A 19,838-nucleotide genomic window follows, 5' to 3' on the forward strand; every position below is an offset into this window, starting at 1 on the left:
TTCAACATTGCACTCCAAGCTAAACCAGGAGCTGTGAAATAGTGGGCAGGGTCTAATCCATAACAATTTTTATGATGACAGAGTGATCTAAAAGCTTCAAACACATCAGCTAACAATAAAACATCTGTTCTTAGATATAAATCATGATATTCTCCAAGGTTCTTTATCTTAAATAATTTCCATATTTCTTGTGCGTGTTTATATTCCTTATCACTTATCTCTTCTTCATAAAGGTTATTATAGAAACTTTCTTTTGATGGAAGTTGTGTTTCTTTAAATCTCATAAATGAATCCATATAATCATAAGGATAAATTCCCTTACTTGTAAGAATTTTCTCTTTACTTTGAATTTCATTCCTTGTTTGAATTTCCTCTCTCGTAAGAATTCCTTCTTTAATCAGAATTTCATCTTTAATCAGAATTTCCTCTTTTGTTAGAATTTCATTCATTGTTCGAATTTTCTTTATAATTAGAATTTCATCTTCAGTTAGAATTTCTTCATTAATTAGAGTTTCCTCTTTACTTTGAATTCTCTCTTTAATCTGAATTTCCTCTTTAGTGAGAATTTCCTCTTTTGGAAAGAATGAATTAAGATTTGGAAAAGAGTCCGTGGAGCTTAGATTTGATGCGAGGTAGGCTAGTGGTGTTCCCATAAACTTGTAAGAATCAAGAAACCGAATACGAGTTATAGGTTTTGTGAATATCATTTTTGTAAATGAAATATACTTTTGACTTGTGTTTGTTATGGCAGAAATATTCCCTGGTGTTTTTGAAAGTTCATTTATAAATAGATGTGTATCATAGTTGGCGCTGTTGTGAAGAAAGACTGGAATAAAAGAAGGTAATTTATAATTAAGATTACAACAGGAATGAGCGGGACCTCTATATTTACCAGTAAGATGACAATGGTCTCTAACTTTAGACTCCTTAATTTCCCCTCACAAATATGACAGATATTGTTCATTCTAAATTCTAATTTTTCTTCTTTGGTTAATTTCATCGGTTCATTTGTTTCTTTCATTAATTTAGTGAGTCTTATACAATCCTTTTCTAATCGTTTTACAAACTCTTGTGAAGCTTTTTTTCCACGATAATGTTCAAGTTTGTTATACTTTTCTCCAACAGATGATTTGATATAATAACAGAAACCACAAGGAATATGTTTTTGATATTTATTTGTATATGATTCTTTTGGATTAGGAGAAGCAGTATTTATCTTTTTAAGGATACACTCAAAATCAGCGTATATCACAAATGGGTGCATGATAGATTTATTATAATCTTCAAAAGAAATCTTTTCACCAGGTTTAGGCATTGTAATTACAGCTGATTTATGATTACTACAATATTTTGAATGTTGTTCTAATCGTTCTTTTGTATGAAATGAATTAAGACATCGCTTACAAGGATATATTTTGTTTGCTGTTCTGAATACCTGAGAAGAGATTAATCTTGATAAATTATTGATGTATGTGTAATGTGAATTCTTTCCAACACTAAAATATAAAAGATCAATGTGTGTTTCTTCATTTTTATAGTTGTTTGAAATTTTTAATATTTGAACTTTGTTTGTATCCGTTAATCCATATACATTAATAGAAAGATTATTCTTTTTCTCAAATTTAGGAATATCTGTTAGTGGCATTGGGAATTTAAAATCTTTAATGTCCAAGGTATTCTCATATTTCATATATTGTTTTACTCTTTCTGAATTACATTTTGGTGGATGAAAGTGAGCAAGAACAGACCAGAGAAAACATTTATTATCATTATTCTTAATATTAACAACTGCCTTCTTTAGTTTTATTTCTTTTGGTAATTCAATATAAGAAGAAGCTTGAAGAGGGTTTGATTTTAGAATGTGTATATCGAAAAAGATGATTTTTTTAATATTGAATCCACTTCCTACCACTGTATTATCAACATCCTCCTCTTGTCTTGATAGTTCTTCATAAACCCCACTATTCAAAAATTCTTGAAATGATGTTATAAAATGAAGATCTGTTCTCATATAAGGAGTTTGTTCTTCATCTTGTCTTTTCATATTCATTTTCACTCCCATATAAAAGTTTAAAGTTTTCATTTCTTTTAATGTCTTTTTAATAAATTTTTCAACATCGGGTTTCACTATTACAATTGATTCAGCTATTGATGATGGACCGGGTTCTCCAAATTGAAAAATCCTTATTTTTATATGCCCTTTAAATGCCACATCAGTGTTTTCAATATAATAGTCTCCCTTTACTTTAAACTCATTTTTCTTGTGTTTTTGTGATTGAAGATGTTTATTATAACTACTCTTCAAAACATCCTTTGAACAGATATCACAATGTTTTCTTTCCAACTCAAGAGGAGATATTTTATGAAACAGATTAAATGTGTGTTTGTTGGTTCGGAGGTGTTTTCTATAATGTTTATATTTGTGATTACAAACATCGCAGTATGTTGTATTCACCATATTTATATAATAAATCTTTGCTTAAACTAAAATTTTCTTGATGAAAATTTCGTTTATTTTACAGGTTAATCTGTGCTTAAAACCATTTTATCCTCCAACTTTTTCACTTAATAAATACAATGTTTCAAGACACAAAAGACAAGTTTCAATCAATCTCTTCATTTGTTAAAGATACTGAGAAATATGTCAAGGATGTAAAATTGAACAAAGATAAATATAACAACTATTGGATAAAAACTATTATGGTAAATAATATGAGTTCTTCAATTTCCTTCAGTGGAAGGGCTTTTAGTATACCTGGTAGAACATCAATTAAAGTATCTCTAACAAAAGTTTCTCCTCTCCTTCTAGTAATATATTCAAAACTAGAAAAAGCAATGAAACAAGAAAAAGTATCAAAAAACAAAAATCTTATGGATGAAGCTTTAGAAAGAAAAGATAAGACCATCTGTCATATGCAAGGAGAAATTTGTATTTTTTTCAACAACCCTAAAGATGTAAATCCTGATGAAATAAAGGATGTTAATATATCAGGTGAAATGACATTTCGTTCAATAGTAATTAACGATCATTTTAAAATTACCTTTAATATAAAAAATGTTGTCGTTGAATCTGATAATGAAAAAAAGTATATCGATATCGATGGTAATATACAACTGAAAGTATAGATGAATTTCAGTTTAAGTAAAGTTTTACTTTATAAATATGCTAGACTTTCCTGATTCTCCATATGACAAATTTGAGAATTGTCCTGCGTGTGAAAGACGGGGATTAAACACAGAGTCAAAAGCCTATAAACAATGTATATTCTGTGATTATCTTCTAATTAATGATAATAAAAAATATAAAAAGGAAAATAATTCTTTTAGATTTACACCAAAAATGAATTACTTTACAAGATTGATTAGAGAAATGAATGTAAAGTATGAGGGTGATAACACACCTTTCCTTACAAGGGAAGAAACTGAACGTATAAAAGAATTGTTGTTGTATATTATTCATGGATGTAATTTTCAGGGAAATATCAACACAAGATATTGTATAAATAAAATAATGGATTATCTTGAAATTAAACCTGAACTTAGGATAAAATATAGAGTTTCTAAAAAAGCCAATAATAAATTAAATAACCTGTTTTCCAAATATATAAATGAATGATTTTTTACCTATTTGGGAAAATAAGATAAAATTTAACAACCATAAAAATCTACCAAATTCATTAAGATGTCTCATAGTTGGTTCAAGTGGATGTGGTAAAACCTGCTTACTTTTAAAAATGCTCCTCACTCCCAACTTTTTAGATTATGATAATTTAATAATTTTCACAAAGTCGAGTTTTCAACCAGAGTATCAACTACTCTCACAAGGTTTTAATGCTGGTCTTCAAAAAGAAGATATAATTGGTTTATTTAAACGTCAAAAAAACCTAAATGATTATAACATTGAAGATATAATTCAACTATTTTGTGATACACAGAGATGTAAAAAGAAATCAAATCCTATAACTTGTATTCTTCGTGATAATACGGATGATATACCATCTCCCCAAGATTTGGATAAATCAAAAAAGAACCTCGTTATCTTTGATGATTGTGTTAATGAGAGAAACCAAACGGTAATGGACAGCTACTACACAAGAGGGAGACATTCTTCTTGTAATTGTATTTATCTTAGTCAATCGTACTTTCAACTTCCTCGTCGTTCCATCAGAAACAATGCTAATACTTTTATTTTATTCAAGTTAAATTCAATAGATATCAATAATTTTTGGAGGGATAATTGTTCTACATTATGTAGTAAAAAGAAATTTGAGGATTACATGAAGCACACGACTGAAAAAATATAAATATATTGTTGTGAAAGAAGATGAGATATTAAGGGATATATTTTTTGTTTTATAAACAATTACATATATAAATGACAACTATTATTATAAATCTTGTGGGTAAATCTGCTTCTGGAAAAAACTTTCATAAATCAAGGTTCTTGTGTAGTACAAATGAGAATATTGTAAATTTACTTAAAAAACACCCCATGATACACATTGTATCAACAACAACTAGAGCAATAAGACCTGGAGAAGTAAAAGGTGAAGATTATCACTATATTTCAGTGGAGGAACATATGCGATTGAGGAATGAAGGCCAAATGTTTGAGGAGGTTTCTCTTGGTACAACAAAATATTCACATTGTAAGAGTGAGTTAAAGAAATTAAAATCTGGTGGTCTTGGGATATTAGAAACAAATCCAGAAGGAACGAGACAAATTATTAAACATCTGAGTGGAGTGAAGATTTTATCATTCGGTTTTGATGTTGATGAAGAAACTCAACGCAAACGTATGAAAAGCAGAGATGCAAGTATTAGTGAAGAAGAAATTACAACTCGCATTAATGTTAATAAAGAATTTGATGAAATATTCAAAGAAAAGGATTTATTTGAACACATCTACTTGAATGATGGAGAAAAGGAAAATTTCCCTGTTGATCTTTACAATTCATTAAATGATATTTTACAATAAATAAATGGATGCAAAAGAAAGAGCAAGAAGATTTAAGGAACATCAATAGTTGGTTTCAAAAGTTGTAAAACAACACTAAGACATAAAGAAGAAACGCAGACAGAAACTAATGGGCGAAGAAGCATTTGAAAGAAAACAAGAGAAAATTTTTTAACCACTTTTAAAAACTTCCCAAGAAAAAACGAAAGATGTTTCCACAGTTCCCACAGTAGAATATACTCCCAGAAAGCTTCAAATGTTAAAAGATTTCAGTCAAATGACGGAGGAAGAATTAGAGCATATTGGAGAATTAGAATATCATGATGAAGAATTATTTCAACAACTGGAAGAGATTAATCAACCCCCTGATTATATTGTGAATGCTGTTCAAAACAATGAATATTCAGCGGATTCAAAAACCAATGCAGGACTCATTCCAACAGAACAACCAGCAATATTTCATCTTGTTCAAGAAAAGGTATTGATATTTAATGATGAATTAAGGTTCTTGGGTTCTGCTCAACCCCCTGTTAAACTAATTCTGAGATTAATGTTTCTTCTCACAAAAGATGGAAGACAAGGTTCAACTGTGAGGGATGAATCAAAGTATATTGATAAACCATTGGATATGGAAAATAATGATGATAGAGTATATATTGATCTGCTGAACACTCTAAATTATAAGGTTATTCTTTCTGGTAAAAGTAGGAAGAATGAGAAGGAGAAACACATTATTCAGGCTTTAAGTATCCTTGGTTCAGGTGTTAGTTTTCTTCCAAATGACCCATCGCAATTAGTTAATAGACTGTTATTGTTGTTAGGCAGTAAGAAGGCTGGAAATTACAATTGTTTTAATGAAGCATCAGCCATTTTAGACCAGTTGATGAACATGAAAATAATTAATAAATATCAATATAAAGACATTTTATCTCATATTAAATAAGATGAGAAGCACAATCCTTAGTTTCAATTTCACAACAAGCGACCACACATCTTCATTCCCATACCCACTACAACTTGACACAACAAAAGAATATGAGGCATCTTTATTGTCCATGGAAACTTATAATACCTTATTTAATATAACCGAGAAAAATGACAAGTTTAGTTATAATCCGGGAAGTGGATACAAAACGATAACAGTCTCACCCGGAGCATATGAGATTTCTCAAATATCTTCCGAAATTGCTCGTCTTATGAAAGAACAGGGTGATGAACCAAAAAATATTGTTATAAACATTCAAAAACATACTTCAAAATCAACGATTAAAGTTAAAAAATAACTACAAGGTTGATTTCACAATTGATAATTCATTTAGAGAGTTATTGGGTTTCTCCTCAAAAAAGATTGAAACTAATGGGACGTTTTACAGTGATAATGTCATTCAAATATCCTCAGGAATAAATTCGGTGTTAATTCACTGTGATTTGATTGATGGTGCTTATAATGATGGAAAAAAAAACAAATACAATATTTTCATTCAGCGCATACTGAACTCCAATTGGTTATAAATTCAATATGGAACCCAAAAATTTGGTTTATCTACCTGTGTCAGGAAAAACCATACACAGAGTAAATTTTAGGATAACCGACCAAGATAATCGTGTGATTTCTTTTAATGGAGAAGTTATATCTATCAGAATTCACCTACGTGAAGTTTTCCAATAAATAAATACGATGGTTATTGTGAGGAAACACGAGTTGGGAAAATATAAAATAATTACAGGGGATGGGATGTTCCTTTCCCCATACTACAAGGGTGAAGGTATGTATCTTGGTAGAGGATACTATAAACCTAAGAGACAAAGGGGTGTTGGACATCAATTTAGAGGTAAATGGATAATTGATACTCTCATGGGTATTGGTTCAACTATTCTTAAACATAAAGATCTAATTGGTTCAACTGCTTCTGCTGTGGGAAATGTAGCAGGTGCTGTAAAGAGTATAAAAGATGCTCAGAAGGAATCTCATAAATTACAAGCAATAAAAGAAATTAAGAAAGGCAAAACTCAGTTGTCCCCCCAAGAACGACAGAAAATAATTCAAATACTTGGATCAGGGTTTCAAAAGTTTTAACATCTTTTTTCCAAAATAAATACAAGTATGGAAGCAATTGATAGTATCTATGATTTGGATGATACTATTATTATCTCAAACTCCACTAAAAAAGAAGATTACTTCAAGGTAAATGCAATAACTGGAACAGACTGGAATACGAATGGTACAAAAAGTTTTGAAATAAATAATCAACAAACCTATTTGAATCTCTCCGAAAGTTTCTTGTTGTGTAAATTTAAATTCACTAAAGCTGGGAATAACACAAACGCTACACTTGTAAATGATTTCTTCTGGAAAATGTTTGATAGTGTGCGTTTGTATATTGGAACACAATAAGTTGAAGCGATTGATTATGTCTCTGCTGTATCTGAAATGATAAAATTTACACTCTATACATTCAGTGATAGAATGGGAAAGGGGTCTGTCGAAGGTTTTATTCCTGATATGTCAACGGGAACAAACACAGACCCTGGATATACTCAAAGGAAAGGAATGTATAATGATGATACAAAAACAGAAAATAGTTTTACTGTGGCAGTTCCTCTTAAAGGTATATTTGGATTTTGTGATCATGATAAAGTTCTGTATGGTCTTAAAATTAGATTTCAACTACAGAGGAATGATAATGAAAATCGATTGCTTTTTGGTGTTGGTAGTGCTTTTGGTGAACAGAATAAATTTGTAATTGAGGAGATGAGTTGGTATATCAGTGAATATACTCCTCGTCTTAAAACAGAAGAGATGTTGAATCGAAGACTTAACTCAAAGAAACCACTCAGTGTATCATACCTCAAAAGAAGATGTCAACACGTTAAACTCAATCAAACTACTTACACGTGGAATTTGGGTGTTCTGGAAGGAAAGCCACGATATCTGTGGATCATTTTTAAAAAGCCAGATGGTGATACTGCGACTGATAAGAATAATGCATTGAGTGATAATGCTAAGGTGAAACAACTTCGCGTTTCTCTAGATGGAACATTTTATCCATGAGATAGATTGGAAATTAATTGGGAAAAAAATGATTTTGCTGAAGCATACAAGTCTTACCAAAAGGTGTGTGAAAGTAATGGAAATAAAGAACCTATTTTGGATATGACAGCATTTAAAAGTTTGTATACAATCTATGCGTTTGACCTGAGCGCGCAAAAGGAAACTATAAAGTCTAATCGAGTGGATACTTCCCTATACATTGAAAGAGGAGAGAGTGAAGAAGTTGATACATATTGTTTGCTTTTGGAAGAAACAGAATTGCAGATTAATACAGATAATGGTGTGATGATTAGTCTCACATAATTTTTTGTTAAATAAATGAGTGGCAAAGTACCAACTGGGGTATATGTTAATCAAATCAATCTTCATAAACTATCATCTTGTGTTCAAAATCAAAAGCCTTGTACGATTAACGTTAATACAATTCAGAGAAAAGGAGCAGTAAGAATTGATGTTTTGCTCACAAGAGAACAGGTTAAAATCTTGAATGACACTGGCTCACTTAAAATTAAAATGACAAAACCAATGTTGAAAAAATATTCAATAAGAGAGAGGAGTGGAGGATTTCTCCCATTTCTAATTCCTTTATTTGCTGGTTTAAGTGCGGTTGGAGCATTGACGGGTGGTATTTCAACAGCGGTGAAAACTGCCAACGAAAGGAAGGCTCAACTCCAGGCTCAAAAAGAATTGGAAAGACATAACAAAGAGTTGGAGAAACAAATTAGTGGAAGTGGTGTAATTGTAGATTTTGCTGAAAAACTTGAAGGTCTGCCTGATGAAGCGAGATTGTTAGTTGGAGATATGCTTTCTTCTATTGCACAAGCAGGTGTAAAATTAACGAAAAGAGGTAATGGATTATATCTTTCTAATAAATAAATGAGCATTGATGAGTGGTTGGAAAAATTTGGAAAGAATACAACATCAAATTTACAACTTGTCAAATATTGTAAGAAATTAAAAATTCATAATGTGGTTATTTGTATGAGAGATGAATTAACAAATGTGCCAAAACATACAATGAATATTATTATGAACTTAGAAGATAATAATGGGAACGGTTCTCATTGGGTTTGTATTTTTAATAGTCAAGACAAATATTATTTTGATAGTTTTGGTCTTCCACCACCTGTTGAAGTCATAAAATTCTTACAGAATGGTGTTTATCAAACATTTCAAGTCCAAGAATTAAATTCCAAGTGTTGTGGTCAATTATGTCTATATGTGTTATTTCAACTCAACAAAAATAAAAAAATTTATGATATTATTTTTAATCTAATATAAATGACTTATGTTGGTAAAGATGGTTCTATCTTTGGTGTATCTCAAGAACTGGATATTGATTTATCAAATTATTACACAAAGGCACAGGCTGAACGACATAAATATAATATAACCAAAAATATTAACATGAAAAATACTTTTAAATTAAAAAATTATCCAAGCCCGACTGACGCGAATGACTTGGTGAGATTAAGCGATTTATCACAATATATATCCTTAAATAAAACGGCTGTGTATTCCAAAGATACAGAAGTGTTGATATTATCTCCAGGTCATACAGAATTCACAGTTCGAATTAAAATAAATTTTTATAAAGAAGGGCGTATCATTTGTATGAGAATAGAACAATGGGGGTATGATATGAATGATTTAGGGTATAATTGGTCATTTAAAATTAACCTCGAAGACCTGGAACAATTAAATCAGTCTCGTAAGGAAGAATATTATCCACTTGGTATCGAGAATGAGTTTTGTGGGTCCACGATTAGTAAACAACAAATAAAAGAATTTAATAAGGGTAAATATAATAATGGTTTTGCCCTTGTTTATCTCATGAAAACAGAAAAACAGGATTATATATAATAAGTAAGGAAATACAAAATGATTTAACTATGGGAAGATGGGGAGGTGTTTCGTGCCATAATATTATTCTAACATATATTTCTAATACATAAATGACAGCAAGAAGGCTTCAAGAAAATTATCATTTCTGTGTCCAAGCATACCTTCAAGAAAAGGGTATTCGGTATTTTAATAAATATGTTCTACAACATAAGAATGAGGTATTTTCAATAAAAGATTGGTATTATGCTGATGTTGATAAACCGACTTTAGATTTAATGAAAATGTTAAATAATGAAAAAATTATAAAGTTAAGAAAAGGTGAGGCTCTTTTAGAAATTCAAAAGAAATTTTATTGGTTTCCTGTTGTAAAAAAAATTATTTTGGATGCAGGAATAACAAGAAATCCTGATGAATATATGTATAATATTCTAAGGGGTGTAAGCGATTCAAGGATAGTAAGGGATGAGGAAGGAGTTGAAGAAGAGAGGAAAGAGGAGGAAAAGGAGAAGGAGGAGAGGGAGAAAAAAGAGAAGGAGGAAAAGGAGAAGAGAGAGAAGGAGGAGAGGGAGGAAAGAGAGAAGAGAGAGAAGAGAGAGAGAGGGAGGAGAGGGAGGAAAGAGAGAAGAGAGAGAAGGAGGAAAGAGAGAAGAGAGAGAGGGAGGAGAGGGAGGAGAGGGAGGAGAGGGAGGAGAGGGAGGAGAGGGAGGAAAGAGCGAGACAAAATAAATATCAAAATATGGAAACCAGTGAGATTCAAAAAAGATTGGTGGTATTACAGAAAATAACTCAACCCACTGAGGAGGAAAACAAAGAATTGACAAGTCTATTTGCAATATTTTCTTCAAGACTATTGACATCGTCAAGCTATTCATTTTAATTCAAGTTTTTTTCTTAAATAAATGGAGGAGAGAGTGAAGGCATTTCTTAGGATTCTTTCTTCTTCTTCTTCTTTCGGCTGCTCCCGTTTGGGGTCGCCACAGCGGATCATCCGTGTGATCCGCATAGTGATTTGGCACAGGTTTTACGCCGGATGCCCTTCCTGACGCAACCCTGGTCGCCTCTTACGACACAGGGATATGGTACACCTATTTTAACCGGGGTATACACCGGCCCAGTATACTGGTACTCATTTCGCCGACCTCGGAAGGATGACAGGCTGAGTCAACCCCCTGGTGTATTAATTCAGTGGCCCAACGGGGCTTGAACTCAGAACCTTTTGGATCCCAAGCCGCTGCCCTAACCACTGCGCCAACACACCAGGCTATTTCTTAGGATTCTTTATGTTTTAAAAATTAAGATTCATATGTGCATGTTGGAAACTAAAAAGGTTTTTGCACTCTGCAGGAATTTTTCACATAAATAAATGAGTTATTGTCTCAAATGTAAAAAGAAAACTAATACTAAAAATATTTCATATATTAAAAGTAAAAATAACAGGGTTATCCAAAAAGGTATATGTTCGGTGTGTGGTTCAAAAAAAAATCAATTTATCTCCAAACACAAACGAGGAGGAGATATACAAAAGTTTTTATAAGGAAGTAAATTTACAACTACTGGAATACCAGGGGAATTACATCTTCCAGGGTATTCTTTCTGTGGTCCAGGCACAAACTTGGATAAAAGATTAGATGAGGCAGACAATCCTAAATCCTGGAGTCAGCCTATCAATAGAGTTGATGAAGTGTGCATGAGACACGATATTGATTATGGGAATACCACAACGTTGGAAGAAAAGCATGAAGCCGATGGAGAAATGTTGTATAATTTGTCGCTGATACAAAATCCAACCTTGAGAGAAAAAGTTGATCGGTTCATTGTGAAGAAGATGATCAGTGCTAAATTGAAACTTGGACTTGGAAATTCAAAAAACTTATAGGCTCTAATGATGCCATTAAGACTGAAGAGCAATTAGCTGATGAATTACATAAACCAATATTCACAAAGTTTCAGAGAAGGAAAGTTTATTCCAAGGAAGTTGATTATATCTGGTCTGCTGATTTGATTGAACTCAATAATGATAAGGGGTACAAGTATGCTTTAACCGTTATTGATTTGAGGAGTAGATATGCATGGGTTGTCCCTTTAAAAAACAAAACAGGTAATACTCTTATGTTCGCTTTTCAACAGATATTTAATAAAAGTAAGAGAAAACCTAAAAAATTGTGGACTGATGAGGGTAGAGAGTTTTATAACAAGACATTTATGAATTTTCTAAAAAATAACAGTATTACATTATACAGTACCTTTAATGAAGGGAAGGCAGTTGTTGTTGAACGTTTTAATCGTACCTTAAAAGAGAGACTATATAAAAAATTCACACAACTCGGTTCACAACAATGGTCATCTTTTATTCAGGATATTGTGGATAAGTATAATGACACGATTCACACGGCAACAAATATGAAACCATCAGAAACATTTACAAAATTAAAATATGAAAAAGAGATTAATGCCAGAAAACCTAAGTTCAAAGTTGGTGATATCGTAAGAATATATAGGTGGAAATCTCATTTTGAAAAAGGTTATATGAAAAGATGGACCAACGAGCTTTTTAAAATTGTTGATGTAATAGATACGGTTCCTTGGACTTATAAGATATATGATTTGGAAGGGGAAGAGATTTTAGGTTAATTTTATTCACAGGAATTACAAAAGACAAAGATAAATTGAAATTTTTTGACTCCACCCCTTTTTGACTCCACCCACACAAACCCCGCCCACACAAGCCCCGCCCACACAAGCTCCACACAAACCCCTCACAAGCTCCAATAAATTGAATTTTTTTGACTCCGCCCCTTTTTGACTCCACCCACACAAACCCCGCCCACACAAGCCCCGCCCACACAAGCTCCACACAAACCCCTCACAAGCTCCAATATATTGAAATTTTTTGACTCCGCCCCTTTTTGACTCCACCCACACAAGCCCCGCCCACAGAAACCCCACACTAACCCCACCACACAAACCCCACCACACAAACCCCACACAAGCTCCACACAAGCTCCACACAAAAACTCCACACAAGCTCCACACACACAAACCCCACACAAGCTCCACCCATATTCATCATATTCACATAATTAGTGATTAGTTAATTAGTTCCCCACACACAACATGTTTATTTAATTAAAAAATTATCCACCCATCCACACAAGCTCCACTCATCCACCCATCCACCCATCCACCCATCTCTCCACCCATCCATTTATCCACACAAACCTCATCCACATAAGCCTCATCCACATTCACCCCTCCCACATAAGCTCCACCCACATAAACCCCTGCCCACATAAACCCTGCCCACACAAGCTCCACCCACATAAACCCTGTCCACATAAACCCTGTCCACATAAACCCTGTTCACATAAACCCCTCCCACACAAGCTCCACCCACATAAAACCCCGCCCACACAAGCCCCACCCACACAAGCCCCACCCACACACACCCCGCCCACACACACCCCGCCCACACAAGCCCCACTGAAGCCCCACCCACACAAGCCCCACCCACACACTCCCCGCCCACACAAGCCCCACCGAAGCCCCACCCACACAAGTCCCACCCACACACACCCCGCCCACACAAGCCCCGCCCACACAAGCCCCACCCACACAAGCCCCACCCCCCTCATCCCCCCTGTGCGCCCCCCACCTTTGACCCACCACCTCCCTCATTCCACCCCCCACCCTTCTCCACACACACATGGGGAGGGGAGGGATGGGATGAGGGGGTGATGGGTCATTGGGGGGGTGCACCTACCCTCCCTTCATGTCTTGATTCTTTTTTTGTAATTCAGAATCAAGTAATTGTAAACAAAACAAATATAATTTATTCATATTGAAAATATTAAATATTCATTTGCGAGAATGTATAATCTTTCCCAGCAATCTTCTTCAGATGTCTTGTGATTTATACACCATATTCTGTTTTGAAACAAAAAGTGGATAATAATTACATGGTAATATGAGTATGCCTCGTTGATCACTGAATTAACACACCAGGAGCCTGTCATCCTTTCAAGGTCAATAAAATGAATTCCAGTGTACTGACAAAACCACGTCCAAACTAATGATGCAACCAACATAAGACGACATTCTAAAGAGAGAGTGATATTAATAATAATTCAGAAATATTTACCTCCAGAAAATCATGTGTTGTACAAGATTGCTTCAACAGCTGATGTTGTGCAATAGTGCTGAAAAAAAAAAATAATAAGTCAAGGGTATAGATGAAGAGACAGACAGAGAGAGATACAAACAGACAGGGAAAGCAACACACACACACACACACACACACACACACACACACACACACACACACACACACACACACACACACACACACACACACACACACACACACACACACACACACACACACACACACACAAACACACACACACACACACACACACACACACACACACACACGCACACGCACACATACACACACATAGACACACACACACACGTGTGTCTCACCATTGGTTTAATTCATTCGAGATCAGAGACCAGTCATTATAAATCATTGACCTCTTCAATAAGAGCAGAGAGAGGTAGGTAGAAAGACAGACAGAGAGAGACACACACACACGTGTCTCACCATTGGTTTAATTCCTTCGAGATGATAGGACGTGATAAGACTTCGTACCACTCATTATAAATGTCTTTCAATTCTCTTCTAAAATCATTGATCTCTTCAATAAGAGTATTAATTTCATGCACCACGTCATGATATGTAAACTCAATTTCTTGCAATGACCTGTCAGGGAAAAAATATATATATATCAGAATTATCATGATTTAATTAATAATCATTTGCTTCATCGTTCAAAGAGAAAACCATACACAAACTTACCAACTCTGTAGTGAGCTTTTGTCTTCATCGGAAGAAAGATCGCCCATGTCTCAGTTGTAAAGATGAAAATCCCGTCTGGCAGAAACTTTGTCTGGTGAATCACTTATAAGGCAACGACGAGGAAATTACCTAAGCATTGGGTGCGGCCACAGGAAATGACAGCTTGGAAAATAACTGGGCGATTGTATGAATCATTTACAAAACATACTTAAAATGGTTTTGATTCAAATGTTTTCAGTTCGTGTTCTGAGATAAAATATAAACACGAGACCTTGTCTCACAGAATAGTTCCTATTTTTTCACAGCATGACTGTCTAAAACCACTTCCTCATTCACACAGCACGACCGTGTCAAAAAACACTTCCTCATTTTCACGGCATGAACTTAAAAAATTTGAAACAATTTACTATAATCTCAAAATGATATGTGGCTCAGGAGGTGGCCAAACAAGAGCATTAAGAGAAGTTTATCATTTCGTAATGGCACAAAAGGGGTATCTTAAAAAATATAAAGATTCAAATGTTTTGTTTGTCAATATTTTAGATGGGGATTATTGTGCAAAGAAAATTAAACTATTGAAGGAATTTGAGAATGAACAAATCTTTATAGGTTCAATGAGTGAGCTGTTCAACCTCCAGGTTAAAAGGGGAGACAAATAAATATACCTTGGGATAGCCTGGTTATATATACACAAAGCCTGGTGTTGGCTAAGCCTGGTGTTGGCTTAATGGTTAGGGTGGCGGCTAGGGATCCCAGTGTCCCGAGTTCGAATCCCGCTCAGCTGCTGAATTAACACCAGGGGGTTGACTCAGCCTGTCATCCATCCGAGGTCGGCGAAGTGAGTACCAGTGTACTGGTCCCGGTGTATGCCCCGGTTAGAATAGGTGTACCATATCCCTGTGTTGTAAGAGGCGTCCAGGAAGGGCATCCGACCATAAAAATTGCCTCACAAAAAGCCAAACCCCTGCACAGCAGGGAAAAACGGATAAAAAGGGGGTTTATTTTTATGGGAAAAAAAAGGGAATCGCTGAAAATCCCCCATTCATTTACATGGGGAAAAGTGAGCTAGAACCAGTATATTCACCCTACTTACGTCCCCTCTACACATCCAATGTCTGTCCATGTCTCCAAATCCTCAAAAATCATTTCCCCTCCTAAATCTGACTACAATCTCTCTACCTAATCCATTCCACGGACTCCATGAGGACTTACCTCTGCCCCATGAAGTCGGTCTAACTATCACTAACCCTTCCCCCTAACTAGTTGTCATCCTGTGCCCTGGGCAGGAGGGTCTTCCACCCCTTGCCCGGGAATCCTGTTCACCCAAAGCGAGGCTTGCTTTTTTTTTATGCGCGTGCACCAGCGCGGCAACTCGCAACCTGTGCTCCTTGCCCGTGACGTCATGGCAGCTGTTCGCGTACCTCGTCCCTCTTGGACAGTACCATCCGGCAGGGATACCCCTCCTGCCGGATTCCAACCCTACGTGCAGCCATGACGTCACCCTGCTCATTCAAAAGCAAGCCTCGCGTTTAGACGGCTTCCTCACACGAACACATGTGCTCTGCCCGTCGGAGCTTAAAACACGCTCGCGTGGAGAACCCTTCCGGTCCAAATCCGTACTCCAGCCTACCTTTTGTCCGTCAGCGGGATCGGCAACATCCACCGCGGGCGTTTCCGGACCGGGCTTCACTCCCGCAGGCGCGCATGTGGCGGCCTCATGCGTACTCCAGCACAGACCCCGCGCGCACTGCTGGGTAAACCCGGCGCGGTCCCCAAAACATCTACGGCCGCTACCCGGCCTTTGTCCATCTGTCGCCGTCTCCGTCGCCATTCAACCCACGCACACCTGCGTGTTACGCCGCTGACATACCTCACCATGTCACTTCCACTCGGAGATGCGGCTGTGTTCTCTCGCATACCAACCGCCATCTCCCTTTTTCCAGCGGCCTCACACACGCTGTACCTCTTCCACACCGTGCTTCACTCACACGTGCTGTTTCATTCACACAGAGGGTTTCACTCATGCATGGGGTCTCCGTCACACACACCCCTTCACTCCCGCACGGCGTGCTGGGAAGCATGCACTTCGGCACACTTGCAACCACACCACTCACACACGGGGCTTCACTCCCACTTGGGGTCTCATCCACACACGAGGTCTTTGTCACACACGCGGTCGCTCTCACACACGCCCTTGCACCCACGTTATGTGCGCGTTGCAGCACGCATTTTGCCACACTTATAAACACACACACAGGAACAATCACGCTGGGGATTAGTGCCACCACAAGGGATTCCGAGGCCTTCACACCCCCCAAGCTCCATGTGCACCTGTCCGCAACACTTACCCCCTCAACTCCACGAAGCTCAACCGGACCCACCTGGTCGTGAACCGCTTCAAGGGGGCATATTCCCTCCCCTCGTTCCTGGAGGAGGCTATCCAGCTGCTCGCACCGGGTCTCGAGACATTCCGCGAGCTCACCCCCATTATCCTCCACTACCTCCATGTGTGTGTGCTCGTCCTTAACCCCGTCCAATTCACCCTCCATCTCCCGTGTCTCTGCCAACTCAGTCACCTCATCACCCATTACCTCCCTTGTCTCAACTATTATTTCTGCCATCTCCACGTGTCTTGCCGTACACGTTTCAGTCACCCCCTTTACTTTTTCCCTCTGTGTCACCGTCACTTTCTCCGTCACCTTTACGCTTCTCGCCCAACACGTCTCCCGAATTAATTTGTTCTCACCCGCCTCCATTGCGGGCCTGACAGCCATTGCACTCCCCCCCAGCTCGTTTACTCCAGCACGTGGTGGCGCCATTTTGAGCTCCAATGCCCGCGTTTCGCTCCCCACAATTGCCATTATGCCTGCCTGCAGGCCTCGGCCTATTTGCTGCATCTCTTCCCAGTGTTTGCACATTGCCATCCATTTTCGCATTCATTTCCTGCGCATTTGTTTTCATCTCGTTCATTGCTTGTAAGATCATGTCGAGTACACTCGGCTGAGCCGATTCGGCAAGGATCGGGGGGTTTTGGCGGAGAGGGGGAGGGGAGGTGTCATACACCGCGGCCGCTGCCGCGCCCATTTTTGGCTCTGGGTTTGGTTGGGGGAGAAATTGTTCCTGCACAACAAGCATTTCCTGCTCGGGGTTCTCATCCTGAGCCATGGATTCTCACAGTTCTAAATCCATTTCTACCCCCGGCACCCGCTCGCCTTGAAATGCCATCTTATTTCTCGGAAGAAATTAATTTAGATCGCTCGTAATTTGGGGGGGGGGGACAGGGGGTTGCTTCGCACACCCCTGGTCCGACTCCCGTAAATTTAGTTGGAGACCAGGGTGGATTCGAATCCCACACTCCTGAACACCAGTGTTGCGAATTCACACCCGCCGGCGTGCGATCGGCGGCGTAACTTGAATCGTGACCGCGTCACCCACCGGTCGGACAATTCAGTCGTGACCCTCCTTGGAACTACCGCCAGGAGCTCACCACGATCGTCCCAATTGCCCACCCGCGCAGGATAGGGTTGCGCGCCAAATTCGACCTACCTAAGTACCTGCGCGAGTAGTCGACCGGGCGATCGTACCTCGCCGCAGGTCGGCCGAGGAAACGAACCGCTTAAGCGGTCCGTTTCGTGCTACAGTGACAACCGAGCGGTGTTATAGCCGACGTCGACGGATGTGATTCTGTTTACCGGGTGCTTACACCCCTCTACCAATTTCTTCCGTGATGCAAGATGGCACTTTCAAAACTAGAGAATAGGACGCAACGAACGGGGAACAGTTCAATAAGCACATTTATTAGACATTGCACGTATTTAGTCACAGCAATGAATCATGCACGTATGTACAGTCAAAGCAAGCAGATAAAAGAATTACCACCGAATAAGGTGTTTTATTCGCACACACAGTCACTTAAACAAGTCTACTTACTAGACGGCGCACCCGGCTTGGTCGGTGAGCTCTCTCCGGCGTTCTCCACCCTGATGCGCAGGCTAGCGCCACACAGCAGGCACCACGGAACGGACGGGGTTACCAACGCTCTCTCAGCGCGGATGCTCGGTATGGGGGGAATTGCTGATGCTCTCTCAGTACGTCGATGCCCTCTTAGCCAGTTGATGCTCTTTTAGCGAGTTGACGCTCTCTTAGCGAGTTGACGCTTGAACGAGAACCCTGGGCCGCTTTGGCTCCGGTAAACTCTCCCTGGCTGTGGTCTCCACTTTGCCCCTTTTCCCGGCAGTGGTCTCCACGTAGCCCTCTGGTCTGGCTCCGAGCCCCTCTCCGCGTCCCTGCTCCGTTCACCAACACTCGCCCTGACACCACGACCATCTCCCCACAACCGGCTGACTTGAGCTCCGTTCACAAACACTGGCAACCGACCCACCGACACTTCTCTCGACACTGCCACGTGCTCCCTAAAACCGACTGGCCCTGAGCTTCGTTCTGCTCGCCCTTTTATAGGGCCGGGGAAGCGAGAATCGACCCCTGACCCTTAACCTCCAACCCTGGCAAAGCCGACGTGGTAGAAATCATCGGAGTGCTTGTCCTGACAGCGTGAACTCCGACCCCGGCAAAGCGGACGTGGTAGAAATCATCGGAGCGCTCGTCCTCACAGCGTGAACTCCGAGCCCGGCAAAGCGGACGTGCTAGAAATCATCGGAGCGCTCGTTCCGGCAGCGTGATCTCCGACCCCGGCAAAGCGGACGTGGTAGAAATCATCGGAGTGCTCGTCCTGACAGTGTGAACTCCAACCCCGGCAAAGTGGACGTGGTAGAAATCATCGGAGCGCTCGTCCTGACAGCGTGAACTCCGACCCCGGCAAATCGGACGTGGTAGAAATCATCGGAGCGCTCGTCCTGACAGCTTGAAGATGGCGTTGTCTCCGGGATGGAGGTGAAGCGATGTTTTCGGGGTGGCGTTGTTGATGGTAGTGAAGCGAAAAGGGCGAAGGTGGTGGTGGTTTGGTTGTGGTTGTTTGGGAACGGTGGTGGTGGTTTGGTTGTGGTTGTTTGGGAACGGTGGTGGTGGCAATTTGGTTGTTGTGGGCATCGTTTGAGAATGGCGGTGAAGCGATGTTTGCGGGGTGGAGTTGTGGAGGTAAAGAGGCGAAGGTGGTGGTGTTTGAGTTG

Source organism: Eptatretus burgeri, chromosome 4 (genome assembly GCF_056783735.1).
Source record: "Eptatretus burgeri isolate ZD-2024b chromosome 4, Ebu_testis_v1, whole genome shotgun sequence".
In the NCBI taxonomy this organism is placed as follows: domain Eukaryota; kingdom Metazoa; phylum Chordata; class Myxini; order Myxiniformes; family Myxinidae; genus Eptatretus; species Eptatretus burgeri.